We start from the raw sequence: 22,983 nt of genomic DNA, 5'->3' as shown, positions 1-22,983 counted from the left end.
GCAACATTAAACAGACAGCATGTATAGCCATGGTGACAGAGCACATGGCATGCAATAGACAATAGGGCTGACAAAGAGAACTACACAGACAAAAGGCCAGACCACGTGGTTTCATGAGACCACATATGCTGCCACAAGCAAAGTGTACAGAGCTAGGTTAACCTCTTGACTGTGTGGTTCTGTCTTTAAGGCAAATTGGTGTAGGCTAAAGTTGCAAGGTCAGGAAGAGGTTAGTTGCATGCAAGGCCTAGTTACTGGATGTAACAGGTTAAATATGCTAACATTAACTTAGCAGACTGGCTATGTAATGACCTGACCATCAACAACAAGGACATCACAACAATAGTTCAATGAATAACCTTAGCCAAACCAATACATGTACAGTACATTGATTAAGTTAAACATTCTTGCTTAGCCGTACTATGCTTCACTATATGTTGCTAGGCTATGCCCAGTTGTTACCAAGTCCATGGAGAAAGAGATGCTTTGTGGTGTCCTGCTTCTTAGCTGTTGAATCCGTGGATGAGACAGGCTGAGAAGAGTTTGGCTCCAAAGCTGAAGGATGCAGGCTTTGCTGGATAGATGGTGCTCCAGTCATGCAGGTCAGAGGGCCCAGGTCACTCCTTTGTGCAGTCCTTACAGAGTTAGCGGCAAGCTAACTCTGTCTTGTGGCTCCTGTGCTTGGTAACACAGCCAGCAGACTTGTGTGGTAGCTGCTGGCACTAGAAAACTTAGTTTCTGAGTCTTAGGCAGGCTCTTGCGTCTTCTGCCATAAAGAAAAGAGTTATTTGTGTGTCTGCTGTGAGCAGGCCACACCAGAGAGCAGACAGCTGAGCAGCAGAGCTGCTCCAGCAGCAGCCCTGAGGGGAAAGAGTGAGAAGAGGGGGACATCTAGTTTTGTAAATCTGGATCCACGGGTGGAGTTTCACATTTCGGTGCAAACATCCACAGACTCTGGAGAGATTGAGTTTCCTGAGGACTCTTGAAACATGCGGTTGGCCAGTGAGACCCAACACTGCCATGGTCATAAAATGCACTGCTGAAATACAGGGGAAGTCAGAAAGGATTAAGATGGTGCTGGACACCACCAGGAGATACTTGAACATTGTAGACATGTCTGGAGATCTTGATGTTACACTGCAGGGAGGATTTGCATCAACTCAGGCAATTGAGTCTGGGTTATAGAATGGAAAATGTCATAAATGGGATCACTTTAGGTGGACACTGTAAATAGTTTGTATTGTGAAGCTGTTACATTCCAGTAGATGGTGGTAATGCAACATTTATGGATGCCAACCGGCCACCACAATGCAAAACAGAAGAAGACAGTTGGTTTGTAGCCACACGGTTTTTTGACCACTGAGTGACAGTAACTTTAAGTTGTTTTATGTCTTTTATTTTTTTACTTTAGTATCAACCCTTCTGTACGTCATCTGTGAAGAACAATTCATTTCTTTGTGGAAAAGAAGAAAAACGTAGATCAAGGGGGGCTGAATGACAAAGGAAAGTAAATATGACAAAAGAAAGAAATCTGTGGACTCTAAGTGATGTTTTAGCATGTTGACCCAGACGAGAAGGGAGCAAATATACGTTGTTTGAAAGTTGCTCTTTTGGGATTTTTATTGCAGCTTAAAAATGTATTCCAAAATAGAAAACTTAAATTTAGAATACAAAAATAACGAGAATAAATACAGTACATTACCAATAAATAAAAAATGCTTAAAAACAAACTAAAATGGTTAAATGTCTCAGTAGCTGAGCCCATTAAAAAAAGGACATTCACAGAAACTGGTTACTTCGAATATGTCAGTGTCGCTGGCTTGTAGCCGCCTCCTCATCCCCTCACCAACATGGACCCACTGGCCACAGAAGACACCTCGGGGAAATGAACCATAACAACACGGTCAGTAATATGTTGCAGTAGATGCAGCTTTAGCCTCCACTCACCTGTACAGCAGACAAACATAGAGTCACACAGAGGCTGGGTTCTCTGGGTCCTTCTCTTTTGAATGGCTGTGTCTTCTCCTCAGCCTCCCTCTGCTCCTTCCTTCACCGACAGGTACTGTATATCTTCCGCTGACTGGACACTGGATCCTCTCTCACAGCCACGGCATCGGCCCATCAAGTCACAGTGATTAATTCATCAAGTGCCTGATGTCCAATTACAGCCGCATGCAAATAATTTATGTAAACTGCAATTAAAGCAAGCAATAAAAACCTAGTCACTGCAAAAAAGGAAAGCAATTAAAAACACAAACATTAAAATATTCAAACCAAAAGCAGCAAAATATAACACTTATAAACCAAAAATATGACAGTCCATGTACATTTACTCCAGTATTCAATTTAAGTACAATTTTGAGGTATTTGTAATTTACTTGAACATTTCCACTACTACTTTATACTTTCTACTCCACTACATTTATTTGACAGCTTTAGTTACTTTTCAGATGAACATTTGTGTTACGATCTATCCTTTCTGCTTGCAGTGGTTCAACTGGCCTCTTCCTGCAGGAGTTTGCAGTCAGGGAGGGTCGTTAAGGTTAAGTGGTGACACCTGTAGGCCTCCACCAAGGCTATAACTACCAGCCTAGTTTCATTGTCTCTCTCTGTCTCTCTCTGATGCAATTAACCTTAACACCCCATGCTTTTTTTTTTGTCAGTACTTATGTTGGTTTATTTCTAATGAAATATTCAATTGGCACTTTAACCTGACTTGTCCTCCCGTCTTTGTCACATGCATTGAGCTGGTTTATGACAAGTGAGAGCTTGTCTGGGATCGGTGTTACAAGTAAATTAGTTTGAGCATGTTTCAGCCCTTTCTGGTAAATTGGCCTGGATTAAGTTGGTGTGTTGCTACCTCCTGTGGCGGGCAGCGGCTACTGCTTTGGTTTGACTTAAAGGAGTGTAGACAGGTTCATTGTTTTTGGACATAGCTGTCAGTAAGGCTGTTTTGGGAAAGGAAATGTCAGGTTGTTTTAGAGCCAGTTACTTCCCTTAAGGGTAGGTTGTAGGAGAGTTTGATACTTGGTCCCCTTTTGTTTTGCTAGTTGTATACTTGACTTTGGCTTTTTGGTGGGCCCTACCTGGGATATTTTGGTGTCCATTTGTGCAAGAGTGCCTTTTTCCCCTGTTAGGCTTGGCTGCAGGTTTCCCTATGGGACTTATGGTGTCTAATTTAGGCGGCAGTGAGGGGGGGGTAGAGCTCTTAGCTCGTGAGCATCTCTGTGGCTGTGAGAGGGTTGCCAGCTTCCTGGTTGTTATTTTTACACCACTGGTTGAGTAATTACCCCCAACACTAACTGCACGAAGAATAGGGATTAGTTATTTAGCTTCAACAGTTGTGGTTGGCAGTGGTATAGGGGTGAGTCTCCTGCTCAGCTGTTACACCAGCTTTGGTTTTCCCATGTGTCCCATTCAAGGTTTGTAGAGAATTGTTTGGCTGGTTGGTTGTGAGGACGGCTTCCCTTGCAGAGAGTTTCATTCAGGATCCTTCATAGTTTATGCTAAAACGGTGCACGAAAGACCAGCCTCTGAGGATTGTGAAGTACTATGATGTTGAAATTCCAGACAGAAGTTAAGAGTGTGAGAACAAAAACTGAAAACAGATTTGTGTATCAGAACTTTGTTTTTTCTTCTTTCCTCTCCCATTAATCATCTCACCACCCCTCAGATTTATCTGCTGACCCTTTGGAGGGGCCCGACCCCTAGGTTGGGAAACACTGGACTAAACTAGCTAAACTAGCTAACTGTATATAAAGTAGTGTAAACTAGCTCCACCTCCAGCCGCTACAACAGTAACATGCTGCTCTAACACTGATGCTTCACTATTAATAATCTAATGATGTCATATATAATAATATATCAGTCAGAGGGACCAAACCACTACTTTTACTGCAATACTTTAACTACATCAAGCTCATAATACTTATGTACTTTTACTGCAGTAGGGATTTTCATGCAGGACTTTTACTTGTAATGGAGTATTTTCACATTGTTGTATTGGTGCTTTTACTGCAGTAAAGGATCTGAATACTTCTTCCACCACTGCAGAGTCCTAAAGTTAGGACTTACACAAACATTGCTTTTAGGAGTTTCTCCTAATTGGAGCACTGCAGAGCTACTTTTAGTCAAGATATTTTTTCTGAGTGTGAAACCAGAAAGATATCTGGCATGTGGGGAGAAATTTGTGACTTTTGAGTTGCAGAAATAAAATTAGTTTGACTTTGTTTTTTAGCAGGCGTGTTTTTCCTAAGTGACTAACAGACAGACAGACAGACAGACAGATGTTTGTTTGTTTGCTTTGTTTATTTGTTTACAAACAGAGCTGCCAGCGTCTCTGTTTTCTGCTGATAAGGTAGCGCTGATGTCACTTCCTCCCTCTGAGAAAAGAACAGCACTGATTGGCCGCACAGACTCAAATGAGAAACACACACAAACACACAAACACACACTGAGCTCTCACTTGGCTTTTTGTTTCTGGAGAGCTGGATGTGGTATAACCATGGCAACAAGAAGTTACCATGGGGATGCTGATTCATTCTCTCTCTCTCTCTCTCTCCCTCACCACATCCTGTATCTGAGGAGTGAATGGAGGTTGGACCACCTGGCTGCCGTCCACGCAGGATGTCCGAGCCTGAAGAACAAAGAAATAAACATCAGTTTGTCGTCGGAGACAGAAACCTCACTGAAACCAGAAGGAAGCGCAGTGTATATGTTTGCTGACAGGTTGTGTTGGATGTTTCATTACTTTTATACTCCCTTCCTGTATCATCCCCCCCGCCCCCTCCCCCTCTACCTGCCTCTATCTGCACTGACATCCTGTGGAGGCTACAGACACACCAGGGCCTCGTTTCCCAAAAACGTCTTCAGACTAAGATAATGTAAAATCCATCTCATGAACCCTCTTAAGCTTAAGAAGTGTTTCCCAAAAGAATCGTAACTGGAGACTCTTAGATTAACAAACAACTCCTGAACACTTACAAAAATTTCAGAGCATCTTAAGGAACCAAAAAGTTTTCTTTGTTTTAAGTCTTTACTGTTTTCATAAATACTGATGTTCCTTGTTCACTGGTGTTTGATGCTGATGTTTAAATTAGAAAGTAAAACTTAACCAACACGCAAAAATTAATTAAACAATTAACCCGACACTTTGTGTTGTCATCCTACTCTTCCTCGTCTTCATCATATTTCCATCTCTTGTGGCTGAAACTTTTCACGTGGGTTCATTTTCCATTTCTGTATTTTCTCTTTTCTTTCTATTGACGGTGTTTATGTTTGTCTCGTGTTTACACGCAGCAGATCTATGACACATATTCATGAAACTTAAAGGAAGCTCCGCTGCTTCATTTAGCTTGAATATGGCTAAATGTTCTGAGGACTGGACTCTAGTAAACGCTTCTTACTGCTCCTCTTGTTGCTGGTTGGATACTATTGTGCTGTGTAAGCGTTGGACTCTTCTAAGTGCTTTTTATAACCTTTAAACAACTGTAGACTGTTTAATGCACATGAGACTTTATGTTCATACTGAAAACTGAATTTACACTGAATATTTTCATTATATAGCAGCTTAAAAACAGTTAAATATGTAAAGTTACTTTTACATCTGTTCAGCATCATATTCATCACCACAGACAGCTGACGTTAAGATGCTCTTAACAGCGCGGACATGAACCCACAAAGCACATCTAGAAATTTAAGACGACGTCACATGACGTCTCCACCTGCTTCTGTTTGCCTGTCGGCTTCACCTGGAGGAGGAACATCTAGAAGGTTCACCTCTGCTGGCTGTGATCCCTCACCGTCTTCCCACCCTGAACACACACAATACCGCCGCCAGGAATCGTACTGAGCAAGTCTGAGCGAGAACCTGTCAGTCTACTGATCGCCTCGTTTTCTAATTTAAATAATTCAGCATTTTATCTCATCATCACTAAGATGTCTGGAAACAGGCTGTTGTGTGTGTGTGTGTGTGTGTGGGGGGGGGGGGGGGGGGGGTTGCCTGAGACCACACTATAATGACAGTGTGGCCTGTTTGTGATCGGTGTATGTCGCCTCAGTTCATTATATTACAGAGATGTTTGTGTGTGTCGCCTGAAAACATGTTATAATTGTGAGACAGCAGAGAGAGCGTGTTTCTTGTTATAACAGAGCCCTCGGTTACTTCCTGTCCGTCTGTCTGTCACACATGTACTGCACACTGTACTCATACGTGCAGTACTTGTAATACTGTTTGTATTCTCCCTCAGATTTTTGTCGCTACAGAAGCCTGAAGGTATGATCATGTTACACATTCGTCCTTCCAGTATCACTTCTATTGAATCCTGTCTGATGGACGGTTTCAAGTGTGTGTTTCTGTGGGATTGAAATGGTCTCTACTACAGCGGGGAGGTGATTTACATATATGCCTTAAAAGGTGAGACACATTCTGGATTCATCAATCCATAACACATTAAAGGGAAACTTCAGTATTTTTCAACCTGGACCTCTAAGTGACTAATGGAGACATTTATTGAAACTTGTCCAGTACTGAGTGACAGCACTGCAGCTTGTAATGGGAAATTGCTGATCACTCAATAAACACACAAAGAGAGCATTGTCAGGTTATGAAATAATGTAATCAAATAATACAATCAGAAGTATAATGCATCATAGTTCTGGAGACAAAGATACCACCTAGCTATCTTTTCTTTGTCTGAAAGGTTAACCAGTCCCTTAAATACTGCTCGTACAGAATTTAAGACATCTGTTTACTAACCTTACAGGTCAGCAACCCTCAGATAGAAACATGAGTCAAAAGTTCAGCTAACCTAGGAACAGACTTTCTTCACGACCATATATGACAGTACATAAGCACCAAGTAGCATCACAAAATAACATCACTACCATATTAAATTAAGGACAAACCACACTATCCTCTAAAGCTGATCAGTTTTACACATAAACATCTACATAACTACAGTTTATCTTATCACTGGCTCAGGTAAAGGTATAACAGAATAAACTTAACTGTTAGACACACAACTGCCTCATCTTACACAGCAAAGAAGTTTTGAATAGACACGACACACACAAACTAACACTAAACTGAACCTAAACACTGTCTGAAACATGTATGATATATTGAAGAAATACATCAAATGATAACCTGTTATTCAGTTTTCTTTTACAAGCTGCGTAATGAGCTGCAATGTAACCCTTTGGGGCAAAGCACCCAGTCAATGTACATTCACTAAAAAAGTGCTTGTTTTTGCCACTGACGGTAATAATAATATTGATTATATGATTACAGCGAGGAAAACCTCTTTCATTCCTCATATGGACACCTGACTGTTGTAAACTTCCTCTGTATTGAGAAAGTTGAGATCACGGGAGAAAATATACCATTAAAAGATGTGTTTGTTCTAAATATAAAACCTCTGTGTGGTCTGTTTTATACAAGACAAACTGTTCTGAGTAATCATTTCACCTCACTGGCTGATTCCTTTCTGGTTTGATGGAGAATCGTTCTTGAGGGCTGAATAACTTGTTAATATGTTTTTTTTTTTTTAGAGAGCAGAAAATTTTAGCAAAGACTCTAATTTCGGCCGCTCTGCTCCACGGCTGATTGGTTAACGAGGGCCGAAAAGCTTAACGAAGCATCAAGCTCATTAACGGATGAAACTGTGGCCCAAAGAACTCTGTTTTACTTCCACACGGAGGCTGAGCTCTTCATCTGCATTTATCTCATCTGGATTCATCATTATGAGTATTTTTAGATTAAAATGTTTAAATGATTAGAGACAGAGACGAGTCCAAAGGAAAAAGAGTCAAATCACATCAACAAAAAACTGAAAAACACTTTAAAAAGGTTGATAAAATAAAACACAAACAGCAGAAATCATGTTTAGAAGCTAAAACAACAACAAACTCCGAATATATAAGTTAACATTTTAGTTTAGTTTATAGATCATAAAATATAAAAATGAAAGTCAATCATTTTCTGTTCATCACTTAAAAAAAATCACATTTGTTTTCCTATGGTGTACTTCCTGGTTGCTATGGTAACAGTAAAGCTATTAGGGCGCGGATTCAGAGCGATGCTGCGAGTAAACGTTCATTTACATGATTAAACAGTTTTATTACAGTTATGATGAGAGACGTGGATCCGCTGCGACTAAATACGTGTTTGTTCTGTGATCAGCAAACAAACAAACAAACAAACAAACACTCAGTGTCACTGCAGCAGGAAAAAACACACGAGCTGAGTTCTTTCAGTCCTGAAACCTTTTTACATGTTGAGATAGAAAAAATACATATACACACATTTGCATTAATCACCATGGTAACGACTGTTGACACTGTAGAATGCTGCTGATGTGTTTCCATGGTGATGATACAACTGCATAGAGAGAAGGAAAGGAGAAGAGGAGGAGGAGGAAGAGGAGGAGAGGAAGAGAGGAGGAAGAGGGGGAGATGAAGAGGAGGAGATGGAGATGAGGAGAGGATGAGGAGGAGAGGAAGATTAGAAGAGGATGAGAGGAGGAAGAGGAGGAGATGAAGAGGAAGACAGGAAGATGAGGAGAGGATGAGAGAGGAGGAGAAGAGGAAGATGAGAAGGGGAGGAGGAGAAGGAGGAGGAGGAAGAGGAGGAGATGAAGAGGAGGATGACAGAGGAGGAGAAGAGGCAGGGATAGGAAGATGAGAAGAGGAAGAGAAGAGGAGAAGAACAGAAAGGGGAGGACAAGAAGATGAGGAGCGGACGAGAGGATGAGGAGGAGAGAAAGATGAGAAGAGGATGAGAGGAGGAAGAGGAGGAGATGAAGAGGAAGACAGGAAGATGAGGAGAGGAAGATGAGAAGAGGGGAGGAGAGGAAGTTGAGAAGAGGAGGACGACAGGAAGAGGAAGACAGGAAGATGAGGAGAGGAAGATTAGAGGAGGAGGAGGAGAGGAAGATGAGAAGGGGAGAAGAAGGGTGAGGAGAGAAAGATGAGGAGAGGAGGATAATTGTGTTTTAGGAAACAGTTTAACCAATCACAGCAGGCTGACAGGCGTGCGGGCGGGGGGGGTTAATGGGCGTGCCTTGTGTTGTCATGCCGACTGCAGCCCATTAAACAGCTTTCATCATCACAACATGACAACAGGGGGAGGGGGGGGGGGGGGGGGGGGGACAGCTCTGCCTCTCCTCTGTTCTCTTCAGTCTGCAGACTGAAACAACTCAATTTCACCCCTCACTAGCACTGAGAGTGTGTGTGTGTGTGTGTGTGTGTGTGTGTTACTGACTGTGTGTGTGTGTGTGTGTGTGTGTGTGTGTGTGTGTGTGTGTGTGTGTGTGTGTGTGTGTGTGTGTCCAGCAGTCATTTAAAACGATGACAAACTGCCACACAGAGAAGAAAGATGAGAATATAAAAGATTCTTAACGATTTCAGACTTTCTTTATGAAACATTCTGTTTGAACTGTTTCTGACAGTCAGACAGGAACACAAACTGTTCAATAATCACTAAACAACCGATCAGAGAAAAAGTCCAAACTACCTACTTAACACAGTCGTTTATTTGTTAAATATCTGCGATACTTAATGTGGAAAACAGGCTCATATGGCGGATACGTCATCAGGCTCGTTTGAGATGAACTGCACCTGGAAAGTGAACGAGATCAGGATGCAGCAGCAGGAAGTGACAAAAAGCTGCAGTCCAGTCAGAATATACAGGAAGTCACAGAAAAGTTTACATCTTGGGTATTCAGGAATTTAATTTAACTACAACTCCCATGGTACATTTCAGTAAGAAATAGCCAATCAAGAAGCTTAAAATTCTGTTACATCCAGCAGCAGGCAGAAGATAAAGATTATGAGAAAAATTCGGCAGCAAAACTGAAAGAAGGGACCTCAGAGAACTGAGAATATGGTACGGAAGCCCTGAAAGACTAAAAATGGAGATCCGATTTCCAAGTCTGATCTTAATTCTTTTCTCAAGAGTTAAGGACAAGTGAAAAAAAAAGGTTTTGCCCGGATCATGTTTTTTTTTCACCTGTGAAAATAGGTGGAATTTTTTTTTTTGCCAGGATCATTTTTCTAAGTTTTTTTTTGTTTGTTTTTCATGTGTGAAAGTTGCAGGTCTGTTGTTCTCTGTTGTAATACTCATTTAGGCCACAAGACGGCAAAGTTGTTGTTTTTCTCTTCATCGTCTGTGAAAGTAGCAGGTGAAAAAGGGTTTTTTGTAATACTTGTTAGCCCGCTAGCTAGCATGCTAACAGCTGTTAGCCGTTAACAGCTAACGGCAGTATAGCTAACTTGCTAATACACAATATATGTAGCTTGTGTTTAGAGGGTATGGAGCTATTAAAACTCACCTGGAAAAAAACATGAATACTTTCAGTCCTATTTAGAAAATGGGGTAGTGGTGCACTTGTGGCCCCTTGTGGCTGAAATGAGTATTACAACAACAAACACTAAATACATTTTTTCACCTGCTACTTTCACAGATGATGAAGAAAAAAAACAAAAAACTTTGCCGTCTTGTGGCCAAAATGAGTATTACAACAGAGAACAACAGAAAAAAAATGTTTTCACCTGCTACTTTCACACATGAAAAAAAAAACTTAGAAAAATGATCCTGGCAAAACCTTTTTTTTTCACTTGTCCTTAACTATTGAACACAAGAGAGAAAAGAATTAAGATCAGACTTAGAAATTGGATCTCAAGACATTTTTTTGTTCTTCGTTGCCTTTCAGGGATTCTGTAATACGGTTATCAAATGTTTCACACTTTTAGTTTCATTGAAGTTTTGCCTTTGAGGTTTTTTTGTTGTTGTTGTTTCAATTTATTTTTTATCACTTTCAATTAAATTCTTTTTGTTTGATTCTTGGGAGATTTTGTTTAATTATTATGACACAAATTTAATCCCATAGACGCCCGGCTCCTGTCACCTGACTCACACTCACCTGCACACTTGCCCCTCAGACTTTGTCCACACTCAGCCAGCCAAATTCGTTCTCTCCATTTCGGCGTCCGTTCTGACTATAATGGAGTTTTTCCCCAAATCTGAGTAAATTGTGTTGTGTAGTGTAAATGTGTTAATTTTGTTTGTGCAGAGTTTTGTAGAAACTCTGTCATATCTATCATCTACTACCTTTCTCTGCTCAAACTGTTGGAATCTGCTGCAATAAAGTAAATATCAGGAAGCTGCTACAGAAACAATATACCGTTTCTTCTTTGCTGGTTTTCTGTGACTGACTTACTCATCTGTCCTCCGCAAAAGCACCCTTTAGGAGGAGTATTACCCATTTTGGCATTTTAATGTGGATGGAGGTATTTGCAGGAATAAGCTGAAACTCCTGCTTTGGACACATGTCACTTTTGCATAAAAACTGTGATTCATGTAGCCTCAGTGTGCCGACCGTCTTGTTTCATGCCTGTTTCATGACTTCTGAATCTGAACACTGACACAAAGACTTCTCCTAAAAACTCAAGACAAAACCAACAGAATTACAATTAATAAAAGTAATGAATTCATATAATCTGCGTGTGAGTCCTGTTTTTGAATCCACTCATCTGGATTCTGAGTCATCAATGGCCAACATGAACTTTTACAGACGTTTTATTCGACTCACAGTTCTCTCACTGCACCTTTACTAGCCCTCCTCAGTCAGAGCAGGAAGACATTTCAACCACTCCTCCATACCGATTCTCTCAGACTCCAAACGTCAGTTCATGGCTGAGATTGACGCTGGTATGTGGGTGGAAGCAGTCCTGTCTCAATGCACAATCCATCCATTTGTATTCTTCTCTCACAAGCCCCTATGAAGAGGATAGAGGGTGATGTATGTTGTTGTAAAGCCCCTTGAAGCATGCCTCTTATTTGTGATATTGATCTATGTAAATAAAACTGACTTGACTTTTTCGTGCCAAAGTTCCTCTTTTTGTTACTATACTTCCACCTGCAGCTCAACAGGGAAACAATGTCCGAGGAAACACAAAGAGGGAATTTGATGCTAAAAAGACTGTAAATATGTCAGATATCCACTTGATATGACTAACTCAGACTGCTGAAGCTGAATAGAAGCGCCACATCAATTTTACATGCATTTTTGCACAAAATGACTGTGTGGACACATTGCGGATTTTGGCCATTATGAACAGGAAGAATGATTACAGCAAGGAAAACCTCTTTCACTGTTCATACAGACACCTGACTGCTGTTTTAAGACACAAAACTGTGAACCTGTGCTTTAATAATGCACTGTAAGAAAACGTTGCTTTCTTACAGTGCAGACGCTTTGCCGTTTGCTCTCGCCTCTGCTTGCATTTATGATATTCTTGTTTTTCTTCTGTGAGGAACTACGAGCAGCAGCTCCAGGATACTAATAAATCACTGGGACTGTAATTCTTTGTGGATATAATAGGCTATTGCCATATTTGAACATTTTTACAACCTCCTCAGCACAAGCCTGTACTGCAGTGACTGGAAATGTGGTACTTAGCTAAAGCTAATTGGCAGCAAGATGCCTCCCTCCTCCACTGACGACTACCACAAACTTCCACAGAAGGTTGCAGTGCTGGAAACCAAAATTGTATTGTATCTATTTATCGGGACAGTATACAGTTTTTAACATAAATGATGCACTGCACCAGAATTAGCTCAAAGCTAATTTACATCTGTAGTCCCCCACAATCAAAACATACAACAGCACAACAACAAACGGTACAAAGCAAAAACCACAGAACACATTATACAAAATACAAAATACAAAGCTACCCACAATAGCACATCACATACACCCACAATGTCAACCAGAAATCAACATTGCAAGTATGTCAAACCAAAAGCAAAATTATTTGAGAAGACCATGAGATCAAATCCAGACTCAGTGGACATCAGTTAGAAGTGAACGTGGGAGTGAATGGACTTTGTGGGAATGATACCACTTTACCATAGACAAGCGCATGCTAACACATGGCTAATTAGCACCAACAAGACTACCAAGAAACAGGAGGGCTGTGTACTGGGTAATAAATCTAAAAGTGGTAGTCCTCCCTGGAACTCTCTTGGTGCAAAGCCTAAGAGTAAATCTTTTCCTAGGAAAATGACAGGACGAATAACGGGCAGAGCCCAGCGCCCTGAGATTTGTGATGCGACTGGCTGGCCTGCATTATCATCCAGGCGGAGCGCGTCTTCAACTCCTGTTCTTAGTAGGACACAGCTGTGGACAGCTGTGAAAGGGAGAACTAGCAAAAAACCTCCCCAACAACCTAGTGTGTTCTTATCGAGTCCCTCAGGACAGTGGCACTAAAGAACTGCGTTGTGTTCTTGGTAACTATGGACTGGTCCAGCATGTGACAGAGCTCACACACAACAAGGGGCACACTCTGGACTTAATCATCTCTAAGGGTCTGAACATTTCTAAGGTTGTGGCGACTGATGTTGCTGTGTTTTCTTTGAGAGTGCTATGTGCACACAAACGTTCAAACAGAGGTAATCACAAAACAGTATATCATTGAAAACACCAGTGAAATATTTATTCAGGCTCTCTCTTCCACACCTGCCCTCTCTTGGGTCACAGTCAATGAGCTTGTAGATAATTTCAGTTCTAAAATTACAAATGTTATCGATGCCATTGCACCCACTAAGGTGAAGGTTGTCTCTGGTAAGAGGAGATCTCCATGGAGAAATGCCATGCTGGTCAGAATGGAAAAAAAGAGAGAGTCAAAAAGCTGAACGCAGGTGGTGAAAAACAAATCTCCAGGTTCATTATGACATCTATAAAGAAAGACTTTGCATTTATAATTTGGAACTGAGAAATGCAAGGCAGTCCTTCTGCTCTGACATCATTGCCAAAAACAATAATAATGCACGTGCCTTATTTGCTGCTGTTGACAGGCTAACAAACCCTCCTGTGTCAGTAGCCCCTGAACTTCTATCCACCAAGGCCTGCAATGAATTTGCTTCCTTCTTCACTGACAAAATTCAGAAAATTAGACAAGCAGTCAGTGCCTCCATATCAGGTGCAGGATATGTGTTGTCCCTGTGTCCACTTAAAATCAATCCAAGTAGTATGACACAATTCCATCCAATCAACCATAAAAACCTGGAGAACATTATACAAACAAACTGAAATCCTCCTCCGGCTGCCTTGATATTCTGCCTACAGGCTTATTCAAAACTGTTTCAAACTGCATGGCCTCAGATCTTCTACAGATTGTCACCACATCTCTTCTCTCAGGTGTCTTCCCACAGGCCCTGAAAACACATCACTAATGAGCAACTATGGGCCCATATCAAACCTCACATTTTCAAGTAAAATCATTGAAAAAGCTGTTTTTCAACAGCTGAACAACTTTGTGGCACTAAACAACCATTTTGATGTCTTCCAGTCAGGATTTCGACCACACCGCAGCACTGAGACTGCTCTTGTTAAGGTCTTCAGTGACATACACTTAAACACTGACAGCGGCAGAATTACAGTATTAGTATTACTGGATCTCAGTGCCGCATTTAACACGGTCGACCACAACATATTACTAGACAGACTGGAAAACTGGTTGGGACTTTCTGACACTCAGTACTAAACTGAATCATAAACTTGAATCATACTGCTGCAACTCTCAGTTCTTTTAAATCACAGCTAAAGACTTTTCTGTTTGCATTTTGTTAAATCAAATAATTATTCATTTCTTACACTACACTGTAACTAATTCTCATAATTTATATCTGCCTTATTTTATTTTAGCTTCTTTTTGTTTTCTATTCTCTTAGCTATTTAATGACTTTTTAAACTGTATTTAAATGTCCTTTTATGGTGAGTTTATTTTGTACTTTGTCTCGATGCGTTTAATGTTTTATGTAAAGTACTTTGAATTGCCTTGTTGCTGAAATGTGCTATATAAATAATCTTGCCTTGCCTTGCCTATAACGTATATGTAACACATATCAAAGAGAATACTATGATAAAGCATATAGTGTAACAATAACAACATCTAAGCACAGTTTTATTATATTATATAGTGATATAATGCAATGTAAAAATAAATAAAGTAGTTCTAAAATGACGTTTGGCTTCATATTTTAATACACTCAGGGTTTTTGGCTGTAGTGGAATCCTTTATGAATGTAAAACCCTTGCAGACTTGTCTCATTTACACCTCCACCAGGGATTAGCAGTTATACATAAAACATGTGTTAAATGTTCTCTGATATCCGCTGGTAATATGAATTAACTGAATCAGGGGTAAAGCTCCACTAGGCTGGCAGCCATGCGAAATTTATTCAGGAATCCTCTGAAGTCCTGCCAGTCATTAAGCTTCAGTAAGACAGAGTTTTAATTTGTGGAGACTTGTCTCGTGTTTTCACCTGTTTCTGAGGTTTTTATACTGATCCCACCTACCTGCTGGTTCTGGATGTTGTCACTACAAGTACTTTCCTTTTACTCCAAAGACTCAGAGTGTCAGAGTGAGAGAGCTGAAGTTCAATACAAACCGTTGTTTTGTTGAAAGGTGTTCAGGTATTAAGCTTGATTTATACTCTACACGAGGGGATTACTGAGAACCTGCTTCGTGTTGTCTTCACTCTCAATGAGCTCTACCTGCATCACAAACACACAAGCAGCTTTCCACCTGTTTTCAAGTGTTTTGGACAAACATGAGAAGAGAAACTGGGCCTTGTTTCCCAAAAATGATCGATCTTAGAATTCAAGAGTGTTTTCGACACCGGTGGAAGAAGTACTCAGATCACATCAATGTAAAAATTCCCCATTACAAGTAAAAGTCCTGCATGAAAAATCCTACTACAGTAAAATTACATAAGTATTATGAGCTTGATGTAGTTAAAGTATTGCAGTAAAAGTACATAAGTATTATGAGCTTGATGTAGTTAAAGTATTGCAGTAAAAGTAGTGGTTTGGTCCCTCTGACTGATATATTATTATATATGACATCATTAGATTATTAATAGTGAAGCATCAGTGTTAGAGCAGCATGTTACTGTTGTAGCTGCTGGAGGTGGAGCTAGTTTACACTACTTTATATACAGTTAGCTAGTTTAGTCCAGTGGTTCCCAACCTAGGGGTCGGGCCCCTCCAAAGGGTCAGCAGATAAATCTGAGGGGTGGTGAGATGATTAATGGGAGAGGAAAGAAGAAAAAACAAAGTTCTGATACACAAATCTGTTTTCAGTTTTTGGACTTTTTCTCTAATCTTTGATTTTTGCTGAAATATTGGATCATTTGAACATTTATTTAAATGAAAGCATGTGAGAAGTTTAGAGGGAAAAATCACTATTTGGTGGAGCTGTTAACAACTCATAGACATGTGAAATGTGACCCCGACTACACACTGCTTTTTGTAAGACGTCAAAAGACAAAAAGGTTGGAAACCACTGGGTAAAGCTGTCAAATAAATGTAGTGGAGTAGAAAGTACAATATTTCCCTCTGAAATGTAGTGGAGTGGAAGTATAAAGTAGCATCAAAATTCACTTGAGTAAATGTACTCCATGTACTTTCCACCACTGCTTTTCTATGAGTGTTTCTATGAACGCTCACACATTTTTCCCAAAGCAGAACTTAAGAGCGTGTGCACATTCACGCCATTGAGAGTTTCATAACATCAGCTGTCTGTGATGATGAAGATGTTGCTGAATACATTTTAAAGTAACTTTGCATATTTAACTGTCTGTAAGACATGATATATATTGAAAATACACACATCATAAAATATAAATGTTGTAAATGACACAAAGAAATGTTTTTTTCCTTGGAATTGCTCAGTATGTGTGCAATATGCAGTTAACAGTCTACTGTCTTTATAATTCATGTTCCTGGCTAAAACTGGTTTGAGAAAGTAAATTTCGATTGATTAAGCTCCTGCTGGAGGCAGACAAAGATCGACTGAAGATCATGTTAAAATTAAAATGAAGCAGTAGCGGTTCCTACGAGTTTCATGAATATTCAATTCAGTTCAATTCAATTCAGTTCAATTCAATAAATCTATATCCTGGTGCAGCATAAAAACATGGGAGAACCATTCTGTGTATACAAAAACAAAAAAACAATATCAACAACAAGTAACAAGAAATATACTTTACAGACAGCAACAACAAAACACTACAAACAACAAGTAATAAACATCAAGTTTACGAAGTACAATGAGTAAAAAGTGCAACAATGAAAGGTGGACTATAGTTCATGATTAGTGGCAGAAATTGCCTCAGGACTGAAGGAGCCTGGAGCTCTGTAGCTTCTCAGCCTACGGACTATATACCTCCACCCAGAGGGCAGCAGGTGGAACTGCTGGTACCAGGGGTGGGATGGGTCGGCCAGGATGGAGGTGGCCTTTTTGTACAGAGCGCAGAGACTGAGCTGGGACACCCCTGTGATCTTAAAGCAGTTGTTCACCAGTCTCTGTAGCTTTGTCTAACTTCTCACCTTAAGATTCCCAAACCAGTAGATCAGGACAAAAGTTAAAATTGATTCAATAAAAGATGTATAAAACAGAGTCACAACCTTTTTGTCCACATCAACAGAGTTTAGTTTCCTCAGTAAAAACAGTCTTTGTTGTGCTCTGGAGCGGATGGTGTTTGTGTTATCCTCCCATCACAGTTTGTCTTCAATGATTGTGTCCAGGTATTTGTAGGTACTAACAATCTCAACTGTGTTGTCTGCTATGACAGTCTGAGATGGAGTGGGTGGGTTTTTTCTAAAATCAGTCAGCATGTCCTTCGTTTTACTTGTGTTGATCTTGAGGTGAGAAGCTTTACACCAGTCAATAAAGTCATTTAAAACCTTCCTGTGCACAGACTCATCGTTGTAAAGCAAACTGACAACAAAGGAATGATTGGTGTATTTGATCATATGCCTATTCTCATACAGGCTCCTACAACTGTCAGTATACAGTATGTACAGTAAGGGGAATAAAATACGGCCCTGAGGAGAACCAGTGGAGGAAAGCCACTTATTGGACAGGACTCTGTTACCTCTCACTCTCTGGGGTCTGTTTGTCAAAAAGTCCAATATCCATCCCACCAAAGAGAGGTCTAAGGTGAAATGGGATATGACCTTCTCTGCCATGATATGGGGCTGTGTGGTATTAAAAGTGAAGAAGTCGACGATTAGGAGGCAAGCAAGAGTTTTCCCTTGTTCGAGATGGCTGTAAAGGAGGTTAAGTAAAGTGAGTGTAGCATCGTCCACCCTGCCATTGCTCCTATGTGTGAACTGCATTGGGTCCGCTATGGCAATTTGTTAATGATAAGAGATTTGATGATTTTCTCAAAACATTTAATCAGCTGAGACATGAGAGCAACTGGTCTTAAGTTGTTCAACTCTTTGACAAACTTTTTTATGCAACGGGAACAGTCAGCTGGCACCACTAACACAGTCAGGACCGGGGCTTTTTCTGATGTGGGTAGATTTGAGTGATTTTATGTATCACTCTGTCATTATTTCTGTATTAGATTTGCTGTATGTAATCATGAGACAATCTACATTCATATGAAGAGAGATGGGGGGGGGGGAGGGCGATGACGACATAAACTGTCAGATGAATTGTTTAATTAATTTGTGTGTGTTGGTTTGGTTTTGCTTTCTAATTTAAACATCAGCATCATCAGTGTTCATTAAAAAAATGTAGACTTAAAAATGTTCAAAAACAATGAAAACTTAGCTGTGGTTAGCTTGTGGTTCCTCCTGTGGCTTCTGAAGATGCTCTCAGCCTCCTGCAAGTGTTCAGCAGTCACTTATTAATCTGCGATCATTTCTAGGAGAAGGGTTGTAAGATGTATTTACAATCATCTTAGCCTTAAGATGCCTTTTGCAAATGAGGCTCTGGTCTTTAGTTATGGTTTACGGTCCAGGAGGCAGATGAAATATCAAGGACTGATGGCAGTAGTTTACTGTTATCCAGGTGATTATGGACACTATGGGTGTTCACTTAGACACAAGGAGGCCAACAAGGCCTTCACACAGTCAACAAAACAGCAACAATTATGGATCAAACTGCATTCAGTGACTACAGCCCTCAAATGCCCTGAATACTTTTCTCACTCAAACACAAACAACCAACAAAACTCTGTGGATCTGCAGAACAGTTTATACATATTTACATCCTCACTTCATAATGTCACTCTGGTCATAGGTGACTCCATCATTAGGAATGTCAGAACAAACTCTGCAATAACTGGTTCTTCATTCTCTGTCACCCACTGCAGTGCTCCGCTAACACTCCCAATGACGTCCACTCACTCTGACCAGTTCCACCACTATTGACGTCCCTGGGGTCCAAGCACCAGTCCTCTTGGGTTCCTCATGCTTCTCTTCCATTGCTCATGTGGAGCCAGGACCCTCTATCAACCCTATAAGGTCCCCTATTCCTGACACTTCTTTTTGTAATAGGTCAACAAATAGTTTTGGACTTGTGAACTCCTTCTGCAATATAAATGCCACTAAGTCCAGCTGCAACATGGACAGCTCCAGGCTGCCATCCCCACCACCTACAGTAACTGCTGAGTGCTCCTCCTGTCGGTCATCTCCTGCCTCTACAATCCCAGTCATCTGCAAGAACAGACTGTATCATCCCAGAGGCTTCAGCGGGGAGCTAATACTTGCAACCTATTTCACATCAGCTGTGTGTCTGCCCCTAATCAAGTTTTAGTTAATACTCCTCTTGATTTCTGAAATCACAGAGGTCTTGGATTAATCCATATGAATGTGAGAGGCTTGGTACCAAATATGGACTCCATCAGAATCTGGGTCCAATAAACCAATCAAGATATTTTAATACTAACAGAAACTTAGTTGACTGATGAAATTAAGGACGATGTCATTGCACTTGATGGCTACAATACATAAGGGTGGACCGAACCAAAGGGGTGGAGGGCTTGTTATTATTGTGAGAAACTCTCGCTGTCTCTGTGTTGCGCTCTGTGTCTCTGCCAAAAGAATTTGAACTGCTAGCATTAAATGTCTCTCTAAATCCTAATAATAATATGGTGGTAATCAGGGCCTATTACCCCCTGTCTGCCCATCAAAGTGCTGGATAAATTGGTAAATTTTATATCTGAGGAATCTAAAGTTTTGCTCATGGGTGACCTCAACCTTGAAATCATTGTATTGAATTAGAATTTAACTCAGCTCATTTCTTTACCTTCTCTGCCAGAAAAGTTGACCCTGACAGATATAATCCTAACGAACAAACAGCATAAATTCACAGCCAGTGGTGTGTTTGCACTAGACTTAAGTGATCATTGTCCAATTTTCTGCGTTAGAGATTCCAGACAAAAAAAAGAAAGAGGGACTTTAAACATTTTGTTGAGCAGGCTTTTCTTCATGATTTATTTCCCAGTGATATCACAAGGTTATGTCCTATTCCTGACCCTGAATTAGCCCTAAGCCATTTCACAGATGTTTTAACTCCTTAGCAAATAAGCATGCTCTCTTTTGGAAAGGGTAAAAATAAATAGATTGAATCCTTGGTTCAGAGATGTTAAGGTTAATGGATGTAGCATGGGCAAAAGCATGAGGCTCAAAGTCCTCTAAGGATTGGAAGTTCTTCAGACAGTTGAGAAACAAATGTGTCAGGGCAATTAGAAATGCTAAGTCAAGTTATTTTGTTGATACGTTGTTTGATTGTAGTGGTAATCCAGCAAAATTTTGGAAAACAATTAAGTCACTAAATTATGGTCATGCTTATTCTCTGCCCAAGCACCTTCCTCTAGATCCTGTCCTTGTCTCAGAAAAAAAGATATTTTTAATAGTCATTTTATTTCTTCCGGTCACCTGTTTGAAAATCCAAATCTATCTACAATTGCTGCAATCAAAGATGGGCTCAATTGTAATAGGTTTCTTTTATAGAAATAAGCAGTGCCTCTCTTTTAGAAGTAAGTTGCAGATTGTACAGGCAATATTTTTATCAGTGCTTGACTATGTAATTAACACCCATGTCACTGACCTGTGATGCTGTGTATCACAGTACTCTTAGATTTATTACAGGAAACAGTTTTAGAACCCATCACTGTATGAGAAGTTAGGGTAGCCATCACTTACCACTCAATGGGAACAACACTGTCTTGTTATTATTTATAAAGTCATCCTAAATAAGCTACCATTTTATTTATCATCACTTTCAAGACTTAGAAATATGGGATGCCGTTACCTGGATATTTTATGGGAAAAACTGCATTCACCTGTTATGCTCCTCAAAGGTGGAATAAATTAGACAAATGTTTATCCCTAGAACATTTTAAGATTCTGCTGGAAGATGTTTTATATAATGAATGCTCCTATTTTTCATAATGTGTCTGTTTTATCTCTGTGTAATGTACTTATATTACTGCCATTTTGTTTTTGTTCTCTCATATTTTATAATTAATTTCTCTTGTGTATGTGTTCTATTTATGTTTGGTGTAAGATTGTTAATTGTCTGTCTATCTATCTATTCAAAACTCTTTAGTTTATGTTCAAACACTGGCATGTATTCATACTGACAGCAATCTGCTTATCAGGCTTGGATCCAGTATGCCAAAAGTGTTTCACAAGAGACAACATTAGGTGTGATGTTGATGAGAACAGGATGGAGTCAGGTGCTTTTTTGTTTGTCAGATCTTTTTTTGTACATAGTCAGTTTTCACTCTATAAGATAATTTATGGTACTTTTTTTTTACAGCAATATTCTCATTTACTGTAATAATACTGTATCACAGTATTATAAAATTCTGTATTTTCTATTTACTTTATGACAAGAAAAGATGTACTGTCAGAAATGAAGCCCATTGAAAACTTTCCTGCTGCATTTCTATGAGTCGTTCCTGTAGAAACACTGAAGTACGTTCTATAGAGAGCTACACATCTGACTGTGTTTACACTATATACACATTTATACACTATCGACCATTAAAGACTGCATATACACAATAAAACAGTGATGTAACTTCGAAGACTTTTATGTTCGTCTGAAAGGTCGATGTGTGAACAGTTAATCTTCCTCTGAACACACAATCCATCCTGTCAATATTAGCTGTGTGCGTGTGTGTGTGTATGTGTGTGTGTGTGTGAGAGAGAGAGAGAGTGACTGTGTGTGTGTGTGTGTGTGTGTGTACAGAGATTATAACAGAGCTTCACATCTCAGAAACAATTACCGATATCAGATAAAACAAACACACACATTAAAAAACGTGCGCACACACATACACACACACACACACAGTGCTGTAGTATTATCATAATGACAGTTTGATCGCTGTCGTGTTTCCGTCTCATGTCAAACTGTTCAATCACAAGACAGTCAGGGTCAGAGGTCATGTGACGTTCAGAGGTTCATGTGCAGATAAATTGTTATCAAATAAAAACTAATTTAAACGTCATGTAGTTCATCTCGTTTCTGTCTGTTGTGAATGTTCACACAGGCTGGCTGAACTAACTCACAACTAACCAGCTGACTAATAGAACTGAGTCTGTGTGTGTGTGTGTGTGTGTGTGTGTGTGTGTGTGTGTGTGTGTGCGTGTGTGTGTGTGTGTGTCTGCATGTCACTGTGTGTCTTTGTGCTGTTGTCATGACGACATAATGAATGGCACAGGTGTGATAATGTTCAATGTGTCTCCGGGAAGATTTATAATTTTGCCCCACCCATTTATACACCTGGACACACCTGACCAATCAGTGCGAAGTAGGCGTGTCTGTCAGTTACTGTTCCTGAGTTCAATCCCGTTTTATCATGTTAGACCAGAAAGTAATCTGATTACTTTTCCAACTATTATTACTACTAACTAACAACAAAATAATATTAACAACAACAACAACAATAATAATAATAATAATAATAATAATAATGAATTGACCATTATATTAGAGCTACAGAACCGACAAATTTATCAGTCCTCCACATGTCAGCACCTCCACTGCTGGACAGCTCCTTCTACACATGTAGACCTCACACACACACACACACACACACACACACACACACACACACACACACACACACGCACACTCTCTCTCTCTCTCTCTCTCACACACACACAC

The 22,983-nt window shown here is 40.0% G+C and overlaps 1 protein-coding gene across 1 annotated transcript in view; it reads right to left on the bottom strand.

Moving 5' to 3' along the window:
- Positions 1–22,983, bottom strand: part of LOC122971137 (microfibril-associated glycoprotein 4-like) — a 750,976-nt gene that overhangs the window by 11,785 nt on the left and 716,208 nt on the right. The window lies entirely within an intron of this gene.

The sequence above is a fragment of the Thunnus albacares genome, chromosome 20, assembly GCF_914725855.1.
Source record: "Thunnus albacares chromosome 20, fThuAlb1.1, whole genome shotgun sequence".
Classification (NCBI taxonomy): Eukaryota; Metazoa; Chordata; class Actinopteri; order Scombriformes; family Scombridae; genus Thunnus; species Thunnus albacares.
Note: the sequence above shows the minus strand (reverse complement) of the source record. Positions and strands in the feature narration are given on the sequence as shown.